The following is a 14,787-nucleotide window of genomic DNA, read 5'->3' on the forward strand; positions in this document are numbered from 1 at the left end:
TGATGGGCTTGTTTGGGAAATCCAAAACAATTGGGCTGGATTTTCTATAGGATGATGGACTAGGCGGTCTATTTAAGTAAGGTCTATATCAACTCAATTCCTCACCAGCCCAAATTTTGTGGTAGGAGAAAAAAGAGATCTCCATATTGTTGTTGTTGTTGTTATTTATTTATTTTTTCTTTTGATCCTACAGTCCAATAGACCCAAAGATGGGATTTAGGCCAAAATAAGAATAGCTCTTTTAAAAAAAAAAAAAAAAAAACGTGGAGGGTGCGCTAATGTCTGATTTCTATAGAAAATTTAGCCCAATTCTGTCAGATTGTTTATACACACCTTAACAAACAGAAACTTGCCAAATAAATAAATAAAAATGTTACTCTCAAAGGGCAGCCCGCATTGTAAAATTTTTGGATGCTGCAAAGATAGGTTATCCATGAAATTGTATCGAGTGTGTGTGGAAATCTAAATAGAACCTTCAACTGTAGGTAGCTATGAGATGTATTATAGTTGACTTCCAAGGTAGTAGATATCCAAATGAAATCTTCTGCAAATGTTTTAACCTTTTTTACATCCAAATATGACCTACGTTGCCAACAATAATAAATAGCTGATAATGATGCATTGATTGAGATTCATTTGTACATAGCACTTGCCTGTATTTGGGTGGCTACTTGTCGCTCATATAAGGCTTACCTTTAGATAGCTATCTTCTGAAACTAACTGTTCCAGGAAAGTTAACCAGGACAAGAGGGAGTTAACCATATAGAAAATCTGGCAACTACAAAGAAAGCATACAAGAAACTATTCAAAACAAGGTAGTTGGTGCTGGAAATAATTATCTTTTCCGTAAGAAGAGGAGGTTTCAACGGGGATATTTTGTGAAGACTACAAAGGCTCCTAAATCCAACTTTCTTCTCTAGAGTGTAAGTTCGACCTACTTTTGAGGTCATCTTGGCATTTGAATCATTGTATCATGTTGTTCACAATCATTTATGTTCTTAAGGATGGAAGTTGCAGATCAAATGAAGTTGATGCTATTACTTGCTTTATTTGATTAATTTTTGTCTTTGATTGGCTTATTCTATCATTTTTCTTATTCTTGTCACGCAACAATTTTTAAGTCCTCTTGATTGAGATGTGAAAAGAACCCAGGAAATTCTTTAATCAGTCCAAATCATGGTCAACCACAAGAAAGGAAAAAAGCATGCAAATCTTTTTTAGTTCCATTACTACGGTGTTGAATGATAGTTTCATAATGATGCATGTAATCACTCTTTAAAGGGTGATTAGGTGTCTACGTGCGAGCCATGGGTAAGAGAAAGAGAGCATTGTACAATGATCATGATTGGTTTAAAGCCACAAACAGAACTAAAGTATTTGTAGATGAATATGAAATAGTTCTGGCTACATTATTATAAAACACGTGGTACTATTCTTAGATCAAAATAAGGCTATTCACTTAATGACTGGTCTCACATAAATCGCAAGAATGACTAAATGTTTAAGAATGACCAGATAAATGCCCACTGTCAAAATAAGTTCTCTAATTGCAAACCTGGGGGAATAGATATGCTAGTCATATGGTGACCACCATAACCTTTGATTCTAAACACTTGGAGGTTACACTTATTTAGGATATACAGTCAATTTCAAAGAGACTAATTGATTAATAATAGTTGATCGATCAAGGCCCAGAAATGCCAACCATCCAATAATGATTGATTAAGCAAGACCGAAAAATGTGAGTCAACCAAAAATCAACCACAACCAAAAAGAGGTAGCCGATCAAAAATGATCAACAAAGGCTAGAAATGGCCAATCCATCAAACATAGCCAATCAACCAAAGAATAATGATTGAGGAAATGAATTTCCTAGTTGATAAAAAATAATGATGCGACTCATGCCAACCAATCATGTAAAATCAGTTTTATGTACTATCAATCTTTTTCCAAGTTAGAAATTAGGCGCACATGTGCTAAGAATTAAAAGTAGGTGGTTGATTATCATTATGCATATTTTGGATAAATAAGTATATTATACTTTTCAAACCGATATTGATAATTATTGTATATATTTAAATATAATTGGTGGTAAACGATGACCTATTACTATGGTCGATTCACCGTATATTGATCTATGCATATCTAGTACAACAAAAATATATTCTCTTTATTTTAACTAAGCTATGGGAAGCAATGCTTTCAACAAAAACTTGATTAGGTCAACCAACTAGAATAAATGGTTAACTATGATATCTTGTCGATTACGATGATGGCCCTGTCATGGGTTATAGTAATGATGGTATGAATATATGTGAGCAATGTTTTGATCCATAATATGATTAAATGATATGAAGAACGATTTACAAATTTATTTACAATAATAAAGTTGATACTATATTTAGGAAAGATGGATGATTTGTTTATAAATAATTTGCGCTATGATATGTTCTTAATATATTGTATTATGAAATATTTATTTTGGAATACCTGTTATTTTTTCTAAATGATGTATGGACATAAAAAAAACTTATGCTTGATCTGGTAAGGTAGTGAAAAGTTTACTTATTGAGTTGTGTCACTCATATACATCTATTTTTATTTTTTTCTTCAGACGAATAGGATCGAGAGGAACGAAGGATGGTCCAGGCTTGGAGTTCATGCTAGCAAGCTTGGCAATCTAATTACCAAAACTTTAGTTCTTCAGTTGATTATGAATTTTTAGTTAATGATTTTTTGAATATTAAGGATTATGGGTTTGGTATTTGTTAGAAGTATGCCCTAGAAGCCAATGTGGCTGACACATATTTATAATCTGGGGCATAAATTTGTAATCTGACTCTTATTGATTAATAAAATTGGGCAATTTATTATTCATTCATGTTTATATGTGTCCATGAATCGTCCAAAAAATTAATAAGATGGTAACACATATTCTCAAGGAGTTGAAAATTTGAGACATATGTCATTAGGGATTAATTTCTAAATGCTCCTGATCGATGGATCCATCACGAGGGATGGTGATCGATCCACTGAGATTAGTGCATAGATCACTTAGTGAGATGGATGAGTCTCAATTCCACAGTGTAGAGACACTGGAGTAATTGTGTAAGTACTTGTTAGAGAACAAAGTACTGAGCGTGACCAAAGAAAGTAGTCATATAGATGTCTATCCACTCGTCAGTGATTACTTATGTTGCAGTTGTATAACTAATCCTTTGACCTGCGATGCCTCAGCTATTCACTACGAGGTTACTGTAGTTTAACGAGCATACGAACTTGGGCCCTAGCCATTTGGGTCCTTGTGGTGCGGATTGGCTACAGTAAGTTCATTTTGGAATAGGGTTGCATCTAAATGGGATCTATCGACCTTGATAGATCAGGAGTGATCCTATATGATTTATGAGATTGAGTTCGATAAATTTCTGAACAGGTATTTTGAAAAAAGAGTGTTCCATATCTCAAACTGGAAGTCAAATAAATTTGACATATGACGGACGATGGGGTTTGACGAGTTATCCAGAACCTCCATCCTGTAGGATCCATGATTGAGGGATTGTATTGTTGCCTGGTAGACAACACAAGAGGGAGGGTGAATTGGGTTCTAAATAAAACTTTGATACTTTTTGGATTAATCTAATGTGAATTGTAAAAGCTTTCTTGATTTTAAACTAAAGAGATTAATCAACCTATAAAGAAAGCAATAAAGAAGAGATGCTCAAAGAACCACAACACAAACACACGGAATTTTATAGTAGTTCGAAGCCAACGTTGCTCTTACATTCACTCCCCAAGCCTCACTTGGGAGTTCACTATAATTTCTAGAATTATACTCGGTTGTTTTACAAGTTCATAACCTAACTTGTTATTTTCACGAGATCACAACGAACTCGGTCGGTTTTCACAAGCTCACCGACTAGAACTAAACCGATTATTTTTTCGGGCCCACAATCCAACCCAGTTGGATTTTTTCGGCTCATCAACTACAACCTTACAATGTTGGTTTTAACTAGCTCACCAACGAACCTCAATTCCTTTGATTCAATTTCCTGATTGAACCAAGTAACTAAATCAGAGTATAAGTATTTTGCAGCTTCTAAAAAAATAGATTAAACAATATAAGCAAAAGGGAAGAAGCTTTCAAATAGATTTTTGCTGATGGAAGATGTTGCTTCTCCTTTTCTGGATCTTCTCTTAAATATACCTATGGTTGAGGATCAATAAATCGAGCTTTGAATGTGAGGAATACTTCTGAAATTGATGTAGGCGCATCTATTCCTCTTTTCTCTTTGGAAAGGCTCTAACTCTTCTTTGTGTTAGATGTATGCCCTAGAAGCCAATCTGGCTGACACATTGTTAATTCTAGGGACATAATTTTGTACTTGACTATTTATTATCGAATAAATAATAGGCATCTTTTTCATTCATATTGTTATTGTGTCTATGAATCGTCCAAGAAATTAATAAGATGATGATGCATATTCTCAAGAGTTGAGAATTTGAGCCATGTATCATTAGTGATTAATTTCTAAATGCTCCTAATCGATGGATCATCACGAGGACGGTGATCGATCCAATGAGATCAGTGCACACATTACTTTCCCTATCGATGGACGAGACTCGAGTCCACGGTGTGGAGACACTGAAGTAATAGTGCAGGTGCTTGTTAGAGAACAAGGGTACTGAGCGTGACCAAGACAAGAAGTCACTTGGATGTCTATCCACTCGTCAGTGACTTGCTTGATGTTGCAGTAGTGTGACTGGTCCTTTGACCTGCGATGCTTCGGCTACTCACAGTGAGGTTATTGTAGTTTGACTGCACAAATACATGGTCTCTAGCCATATGGGTCCATGCAGTGTAGATTGGCTGCAGTAGGTTCACTGTAGGAGTAGGGTATGCATCTACAAGGAACCTATCGACCTTGATAGATAAGAAGAGATCCTATGTGATTTATAAGACTGAGTTCGTAAGACCTCGGCCGGGGCAGATTGCACAGTGGAGAAAGAGTTCTCCGCTCTCGAACTTAAGTCGAATAAATCTTGACATATGACAGACGATGGGGTTTGACGAGTTATCCATGACCTCCGTCTTGTAGGGATCCACGATAGAAGGACTGTATCACATGATAACTGCACCTAGAGATTCATCATTCTATTCTGCTGGGTAGCCACTACATGCTGCTAGGTGTCACTGGTGGATGGTGAGACTCACAGAGATTATCTCGATGATCGATAAACCCTGATGAGTAGAGTTGGAATCGTTCCAACCCATTGAAAGGAGTCTTCAATGATATTGTGATAGAGATCGCAATATATCTCACTACCAGTCAGAATAGAACCTATGGGATCACACACACTAGAGGCATTGACCGATCCGATGGTTGAATCGTGATTAGGAATCACAAGTAATCAATTCGATTGATAATAAGTTGAAGAAGGAACAAAGGGAATTAATTAATTGGACTTAAAACAAGAGTCCTACTTGGAGTAGGATTCCTAGAGTCCTAATTGGATTAGGACTAGGATTCCTACTTGGACTGGGATTCCTACTTGGACTGAGAATCCTATTTGGAGTAGGACTAGGATTCCTACTTGGAGTAGGATTCCTACAATCCTAATTGGATTAGGAGTTTTGAATTAAATTTGGATTCCTACTTGGAGTAGGATTCCTAGAGTCCTAATCCGATTAGGACTTCGGATTCAAATTAGAGTCCTAATTGGATTAGGACCAAAATTAAATAAGTCCTAATTGGATTAGGATTTCTTAAGTTCTAATTAATTATTAATCTAATGAATCAACAAGACTCCTAATTGGATTAGGATTGAAGGGTTCAATTGAGTCATGGTTCATTAAGTTCTAATTGGATTAGGACTTACCTAGATTAAACCCAAATTGGTTCACCCTTGGTCCAAGCCTAATTAGATTAGGACCTAACCATGAGTGACCTTCCTAATCCTCCTTAAAGGAGGATTAGGTTAACCATGAAGGAGGGACACACGCCCCTCCTCCTTTTCCTTGCTTGGTGCGGCAAAGAAGAGGGGCCGGCGCCCCTCTTGGAAGTTTATCAAGGAGCTCCTACAAAGTAGGAGCTCCACATGCTATTTAAGAGGAGGCGTGGGGGCTGACCTAGGGCATCATTGAAGCCCTCTCCCTCTCCAATTCGTGGCCCCCTCTCCTCCCCTTTCCTTGGTTCAGCCGCAAGCAAAGGAAGAAAAAGAAAGGTGGCCTCTTCATCCTCCCTTCCTCCTTCCAACGCAAGGAAAAAAAAGAAGGCTGCAGGGGTTTTGTTCCTTTACTATTCTTCATCCTTCTTCTTCCTCCTCTCAAGCACATTCAAGAGTTGAAAGAAAGAGAGGAGATCAGCCATCAAAGTTATCTCTGCAAGGGAGCTAGCACCCCGGGGAGATAGAAAGCTTGGATCGGTTTTCTGCTTCGTGTGGATACCCGTAGAGGCCGGACACTTGAACGGCTTCAAGCGAACCTTCATCCAAAACCACGATCATCAGTTTGTGGTGATCATCTACCCGCACAAAAGTGGATGGATGATGACATTAGAGTCAAGTGCTATATGATGGCATCCATGTCCAATGAACTCCAATGCCAGCATGAGAATATGAAGACTGTTAGGGACATACTGGCACACCTGCAAGAGTTGTATGGTGAGCAGAGTCGCACAGCTCGTTTTGAAGTATCCAAGAGGCTCTTCAAAGCAAAGATGCGCGAGGGGCAGTCCGTCCATGATCACGGTCTGACTATGATCAAGGACCTAGAGAAGCTTGAGAAGCTCGGTATGAACATGCACAAGGAATTGCAAGTAGATCTGATCCTTCAATCCCTTCCTGATTCGTTTGGTCAGTTTATAGTAAACTACCACATGAATAAGATTGAATGCACTAAGACTGAACTGATAAATATGTTGGTAACTGCTGAGGAAGCCTTGAAAGTTTCAAGGGGCAATGTCCTTGCTGCTGAGTTGACTTCTGGTTCCAAGAGAAAGTCTACTTGGAAGAAAAAGAAGCCTGCTAAGAAGCAGAAGAAAGACAAGAAGCCAAAGAAGGAAGTTAAAAAAAAAAGGCTAATGACAAAGAAAAATGTTTCCACTGCAATGTCGATGGCCACTGGAAGAGGAACTGTCCTTCATACCTCGAGAGCCTGAAGAACAAAAAAGGTGACACACCTTCAGAAGGTATAGACTTGCTCATAATTGAAACTAATCTAACGGTTTCTTCTACTTCTAGTTGGGTTATAGATTCTGGTTCTAGTGCTCATTTGTGCACTACCATGCAGGGTCTAAAGGAAAGTAGAAGGCTGGCGGAAGGTGCGGTAACCCTTCGGGTTGGCAACGGGGCAAAAGTTGCTATTGTGGCTGTGGGCACCTACCATCTGCGACTACCGTCTGGTTTTAGTTTATTACTTAGAGACTGCTATTATGTACCTGCTGCTAGCAGAAATTTGATTTCTGTTTCATGTCTAGCACAGGAAGGTCATATTTTTACATCTGACAAAGACTGCTATTCTATTTATTTCAGAAATAAAATAGTCGCACGTGGTTTTATGATTGACAGTCTCTATCATTTGCATATGGATGTATCTGTAAATGTGTCTGAGCAAGAAGTGAGTGCCAAAGGATCCAAGAGATCCAGGGATGAGATAAACCAAAAATATTTGTGGCACCTCAGGCTTGGCCATATTGGAGAGGACAGAATGAACAAAATGGATAAAGATGGGCTTCTCGGCTCATTGACTTCCGAGTCATATCCAGTTTGCGAGTCCTGTCTTCAAGAAAAAATGGCCAGATTGCCCTTTGTAGGACATGGGGAGAGGACCACTGAAATACTTACCCTAGTACATACAGATGTATGTGGCCCATTCGATGTGCTAGCCAGTGGACGTTATTCGTACTTCATTACCTTTACCGATGATTATTCATGGTATGGGTATGTGTATCTTATGAGACACAAGTCTGAATCTTTTGAAAAGTTCAAGGAGTTCAAGAATGAAGTAGAAAAACAAACTGGAAAACCTCTTAAGGCTCTTCGATCAGATCGAGGAGGAGAATACCTTAGTGGAGAATTCCGGAACTATCTCAAAGACAATGGCATAGTCTCACAATGGACTCCTCCGGGTACACCTCAACTCAACGGCGTGTCAGAGAGGAGAATCAGACTCTATTGGATATGGTCCGATCCATGATGAGCTTCAATGATCTACCGATGTTTCTTTGTGGAGACGCCTTACTTACCGCAGTATATCTACTTAATAGAGTTTCCTCTAAATCCATTCCTACCACACCATATGAGATATGGCATGGTAAGAAACCAAGTCTTGGTCATCTCAAGATTTGGAGATGTCCGGCCCACGTCAAAAAACTACAGGCGGACAAACTAGAGGCTAGGACCATAAGTGCTCGTTTTATAGGATATCCTAAAGAGTCATTAGGATACAATTTTTACGTCTCAGAGGATCACAATGTGTTTGTGAGCCGTCATGCCATCTTTTTGGAAAATCAGTTTATCCTTGATAGAGGCAGTGGGAGGAAAATTGAGCTTGAAGAGAAAGTCTCTAAAAAGCAACGAGTCATGGATCCTATCGAACCCATTAATACAGAGCCAGTACACGATGTCCCTCAACCACCTCGCAGATCTAGTAGGGTCTCCCATCCTCCTGATAGATACTTAGGTATACTAGAAGAGGATACCGAGAAAATGTTTCTAGTGGGAGATAGGGATCACACACAGGATCCCAAAACCTACGACGAGGCAATATCTGATATCGATTCCGAGAAATGGCTGAAAGCCATGAAGTCAGAGTTAGACTCCATGCATTCCAACCAAGTCTGGACCCTAGTAGATCCACCAAAAGGTATTGTACCTATTGGATGCAAATGGATCTACAAAAGAAAGATAGGTTCGGATGGAAAGGTAGAGACCTATAAACCAAGGCTAGTGGCGAAAGGGTATAGTCAACGCGAAGGCATTGACTATCAGGAGACCTTTTCACCTGTAGCCATGCTACAATCCATCCGAACATTGCTTGCCATTGCAGCATTTTATGATTATAAAATCTGGCAGATGGATGTGAAAACTGCTTTCCTGAATGGATATCTTGATGAAGATATCTATATGGAACAGCCTTTGGGTTTCACTTCCGGTGATGGAGATCACAAGGTCTGCAAGCTGCAAAGGTCCATCTATGGACTAAAGCAAGCATCTCGGAGTTGGAACACTCGTTTTGATGACGCAATCAAAACGTTTGATTTCATCAAAAACGAAGAGGAACCATGTGTTTACAAAAAGGTTAGTGAGAGTGATGTCGTATTTCTCATACTGTACGTGGATGACATCCTCCTGATAGGGAATGATATTCCCATGCTAACCTCGGTCAAGGTCTGGTTGTCAAAAGAGTTCTCCATGAAAGACTTTGGGGAAGCATCCTATATTTTGGGAATAAAGGTCTATAGAGATAGATCTAAAAGGATACTTGGCCTATCACAGAAGATGTACATAGAGGAAGTGCTGAAAAGGTTCAGCATGGAAAACTCTAAAAGGGGTCTCTTACCCCTAACGCATGGAATTCATCTCTCCAAGAAGATGTGCCCCAACACATCTGAAGAGATTCAATGCATGAGCAAGATCCCTTATGCATCAGCAATAGGGAGCCTCATGTATGCCATGCTATGTACACGACCTGATATAGCCCTTGCTATGAGTGTCACAAGCAGATATCAGTCGAATCCAGGTGAAGAACACTGGACAGCTGTGAAGAATATTCTTAAGTACTTGAGAAGAACTAAAAATTTATTCTTGATCTTTGGAGGATCATCAGAGTTAAAGGTAGAAGGGTACACAGATTCAGACTTCATGACTGATGTCGATGATAGGAAGTCAACATCTGGATATGTGTTCTTGTGCAATGGTGGTACGGTGAATTGGAAAAGTTCTAAACAACTGATCATTGCTGATTCTGCTATGGAAGCTGAATACATCGCCGCCTCTGAAGCTGCTAAAGAAGGCTTCTGGTTCAAGAAATTTATTGCAGAGTTGGACGTGATGACATCAGATGCCATAACACTCTATTGCGATAATAATGGCACCATAGCTCTTGCTAAGGAGCCAAGGTCTCATCAGAAGTCCAAGCATATAAAGCGGCGCTTCCACCTCATACGCGACTATGTTGAGAAGAAGTATGTCGAGGTGCAGAGAGTAGACTCCGCGGACAACGTATGTGGCAGACCCATTCACTAAGCAGCTGAGTCAGCAAAAGACTGAAGCCCACCTTGAGAAGATGGGCCTAAGATATATGACCAATTGGCTTTAGTGCAAGTGGGAGATTGTTAGATGTATGCCCTAGAAGCCAATCTGGCTGACACATTGTTAATTCTAGGAACATAATTTTGTACTTGACTATTTATTATTGAATAAATAATAGACATCTTTTTCATTCATATTGTTATTGTGTCTATGAATCGTCCAAGAAATTAATAAGATGATGATGCATATTCTCAAGAGTTGAGAATTTGAGCCATGTATCATTAGTGATTAATTTCTAAACGCTCCTAATCGATGGATCATCACGAGGACGGTGATCGATCCAATGAGATCAGTGCACACATTACTTTTTCTATCGATGGACGAGACTCGAGTCCACGGTGTGGAGACACTGAAGTAATAGTGCAGGTGCTTGTTAGAGAACAAGGGTACTGAGCGTGACCAAGACAAGAAGTCACTTGGATGTCTATCCACTCGTCAGTGACTTGCTTGATGTTGCAGTAGTGTGACTGGTCCTTTGACCTACGATGCTTCGGCTACTCACAGTGAGGTTATTGTAGTTTGACTGCACAAATACATGGTCTCTAGCCATATGGGTCCATGCAGTGTAGATTGGTTGCAGTAGGTTCACTGTAGGAGTAGGATATGCATCTACAAGGAACCTATCGACCTTGATAGATAAGGAGAGATCCTATGTGATTTATAAGACTGAGTTCGTAAGACCTCGGCCGGGGCAGATTGCACAGTGGAGAAAGAGTTCTCCGCTCTCGAACTTAAGTCGAATAAATCTTGACATATGACAGGCGATGGGGTTTGACGAGTTATCCATGACCTCCGTCTTGTAGGGATCCACGATAGAAGGACTGTATCACATGATAACTGCACCTAGAGGTTCATCATTCTATTCTGCTGGATAGCCACTACATGCTGCTAGGTGTCACTGGTGGATGGTGAGACTCACAGAGATTATCTCGATGATCGATAAACCCTGATGAGTAGAGTTGAAATCGTTCCAACCCATTGAAAGGAGTCTTCAATGATATTGTGATAGAGATCGCAATATATCTCACTACTAGTCAGAATAGAACCTATGGGATCACACACACTAGAGGCATTGACCGATCCGATGGTTGAATCGTGATTAGGAATCACAAGTAATCAATTCGATTGATAATAAGTTGAAGAAGGAACAAAGGGAATTAATTAATTAGACTTAAAACAAGAGTCCTACTTGGAGTAGGATTTCTAGAGTCCTACTTGGAGTAGGATTTCTAGAGTCCTAATTGGATTAGGACTAGGATTCCTACTTGGACTGGGATTCTTACTTGGACTGGGAATCCTATTTGGAGTAAGACTAGGATTCCTACTTGGAGTAGGATTCCTACAATCCTAATTGGATTAGGAGTTTTGAATTAAATTTGGATTCCTACTTGGAGTAGGATTCCTAGAGTCCTAATCGGATTAGGACTTCGGATTCAAATTAGAGTCCTAATCGGATTAGGACCAAAATTAAATAAGTCCTAATTGGATTAGGATTTTTTAAGTTCTAATTAATTATTAATCTAATGAATCAACAAGACTCCTTATTGGATTAGGATTGAAGGGTTCAATTGAGTCATGGTTCATTAAGTTCTAATTGGATTAGGACTTACCTAGATTAAACCCAAATTGGTTCACCCTTGGTCCAAGCCTAATTAGATTAGGACCTAACCATGAGTGACCTTCCTAATCCTCCTTAAAGGAGGATTAGGTTAACCATGAAGGAGGGACACACGCCCCTCCTCCTTTTCCTTGCTTGGTGCGGCAAAGAAGAGGGGCCGGCGCCCCTCTTGGAAGTTTATCAAGGAGCTCCACATGCTATTTAAGAGGAGGCGTGGGGGCTGACCTAGGGCATCATTGAAGCCCTCTCCCTCTCCAATTCGTGGCCCCCTCTCCTCCCCTTTCCTTGATTCAGCCGCAAGCAAAGGAAGAAAAAGAAAGGTGGCCTCTTCATCCTCCCTTCCTCCTTCCAACGCAAGGAAAAGAAAGAAGGCTGCAGGAGTTTTGTTCCTTTACTATTCTTCATCCTTTTTCTTCCTCCTCTCAAGCACATTCAAGAGTTGAAAGAAAGAGAGGAGATCAGCCATCAAAGTTATCTCTGCAAGGGAGCTAGCACCCTGGGGAGATAAAAAGCTTGGATCGGTTTTCTGCTTCGTGTGGATACCTGTAGAGGCCGGGCACTTGAACGGCTTCAAGCGAACCTTCATCCAAAACCACGATCATCAGTTTGTGGTGATCATCTACCCGCACAAGGTGAAGATCTGATCTTCTAATGTTATTTAAAAGTTTTTAATCCTTATCTATCTACGAACGGTTTTTAAACAACGTTCATGCGATGAACGGCTGATCCCGCGCATGCCTCTTCCGCTGCCATCTGAATTTTTTTTAATTTTCTGCGGCATGGGCGGGTTCCCAACACTTTGGTGGTTGTTAACCTTTAATCCTCTTAGTTGGATCTTGTATTCTTGTCTCTACTTTATTTATAACCACTTTTCAAAGCTTCAAATTTCATAAAATAGCCGTTGGAAGAGGGAAAAAAGCCGTTCTGACATGACTGTGCAGCCTGACAATGTATCCGTTGAGATCGGAGTCGACTCACGTAACTTGGAGATGGCTCGGCTGAAACTGGAGACGACTCATGTTCTTCGAGAGTCGACTCGCTCACAGCATCTTTAGAAGTACTGTACAAGCGCTCTTCTAGGAGACGGCTCGCGACATTTAGGAGTCGACTCGCCAAAAGTAGGAGACGGCTCGCAACCTTCAGGGGTCGACTCGATCTCAGTGTATCAGAAATTGATTTTTTATCTTTCCTCATTGGAGTCAACTCGATCATAGCTGGAGTCGACTCGGTCTCAGTGTATCAGAAACTGACTTTCTGTCTTTCTTGTTAGAGTCGGCTCGTCCACAGTTGGAGTCGACTCGGTATCAGAAGCTTTAAAGACTAGATCTCTGACTTGGTCCTTGGAGTCGACTCGGCCTCAACAGGAGTCGACTCGATGTCACTGCCGTAGAAAATATTCTTCTGTCATTCTTGTCGCAGTTGACTCGTCCATAGCTGGAGTCGACTCGGTATCAGTTGGCTTAAAAATAAGTCTTCTGTCTTTTCGCAAGAGTCGACTCGGTATCAGTTGGAGACGACTCGATATCAGTTGACTTGAAAATGGGTCTTCTGTCTTTTCATAGGAGTCAACTCGCCCACAATTGGAGTCGACTTGGGCACTGTATCTTAGAAAATACTTCTCTGTCTTTGCTCTAAGAGTCGGCTCGGTCTCAGTCGGAGTCGACTTGCGTTCTGCACTCAGAAATCCTGCTTTCTGTCAATCTATCAGGAGTCGACTCGCCCAGATTGGGAGTCGGCTCGAGGGCGTGCCAGTTAGCAGCCTTTGTGCCAGATGTTGGGAATTGTATCCTAAATGTCAATCATCAGCATGTTGATGATTGAATTTTGTAAATGAATTGACAAATTAATAAAGTGTTATTTGGCATTATTCATCATTTCATTGTACATCTTCAAATGAACTTTTATATGATGAAGTCCTTAGGACTTGTTTTATGATAAAGGAGGATTTATCTTCAAGTCCTTAAAACTGTTCGCGATTAAATGATATGCTGTTACTAGGACGACAGCATTATCGAGATAAGATCGTTGTGTGACATATACGTTGGTTGTCCTCTTAACCAAGAAGTGTGGAGACACTGATATGTCACACAGATGAAGTGTAGGAGTACATTTCACTGAACATGACCAATTCCGGAACGCTCTACTATCAAAAAATGTTCTGAGTGGATATGGGTATAAGTTTAGCCCTCTGATCTGAGACCGCAACCTGTGACTAGCAAGTAACTCACTGTACTTTGGTACCGGATTACCTGAATTTCTAATTCAGTGACGGAAGGTCACTGGGTACAGTCAAGTACTTGCGTAGTCAGTTGTGAGTCAAGATGGAATTGACCCCTTCTGAAAACAGGAGATAATGCCTGTTGCCCAGTAGATACAACCCAAGAGGGGGGGGTGAATTGGGTCTTTTAAAACTTTTAAGCTACTTCTAGCACTTTTTGATTAATTATGCTAAGTTGTATATATGCGCAGTGAAAGTTAAACTTAGCGACAGTTTGATGTATAGAATGTGACTTGATTGAGTATGCTTGCAACTCAAGAATTCGCGGATAATAGTTAAGCAAGCAATTTATCTAAGTGAGTAAGTGTGTGAGTTAGATAATGACAAAAAACATTACAAACACAGCAAACATATAGTGGTTCGGTGCACCCCAGCACCTACATCCACTCCCCAAGACTTCTTGGGAATTTCACTATAATCCTACAGATTACAGTCGGTTGTTTTACAAGCTCACAACCCAACTTGTTGTTTTTACGAGCGCACAACGAACTCGGTCGGTTTTCCCAGGCTCACCGACTAGAACCAACCCCGATTGTTTTCCCGGGCTCACAATCAAACCCTTACACGTTGGTTTTACCCT

At 40.2% G+C, this 14,787-nt stretch overlaps 1 long non-coding RNA gene across 1 annotated transcript; it reads left to right on the forward strand.

The window, feature by feature from the left end:
* The first annotated feature begins 5,837 nt into the window (after positions 1-5,837).
* On the forward strand, positions 5,838-7,559 carry LOC149753791 (uncharacterized). Its single transcript, XR_016400424.1, has 2 exons — positions 5,838-7,187; positions 7,289-7,559. It is a non-coding gene; the product is annotated as an uncharacterized LOC149753791 (long non-coding RNA).
* Positions 7,560-14,787: the final 7,228 nt, after the last annotated feature.

The sequence above is a fragment of the Phoenix dactylifera genome, chromosome 4, assembly GCF_051530095.1.
Source record: "Phoenix dactylifera cultivar Ajwa chromosome 4, Ajwa_hap1_PhDact_Kaust_v1.1, whole genome shotgun sequence".
Classification (NCBI taxonomy): domain Eukaryota; kingdom Viridiplantae; phylum Streptophyta; class Magnoliopsida; order Arecales; family Arecaceae; genus Phoenix; species Phoenix dactylifera.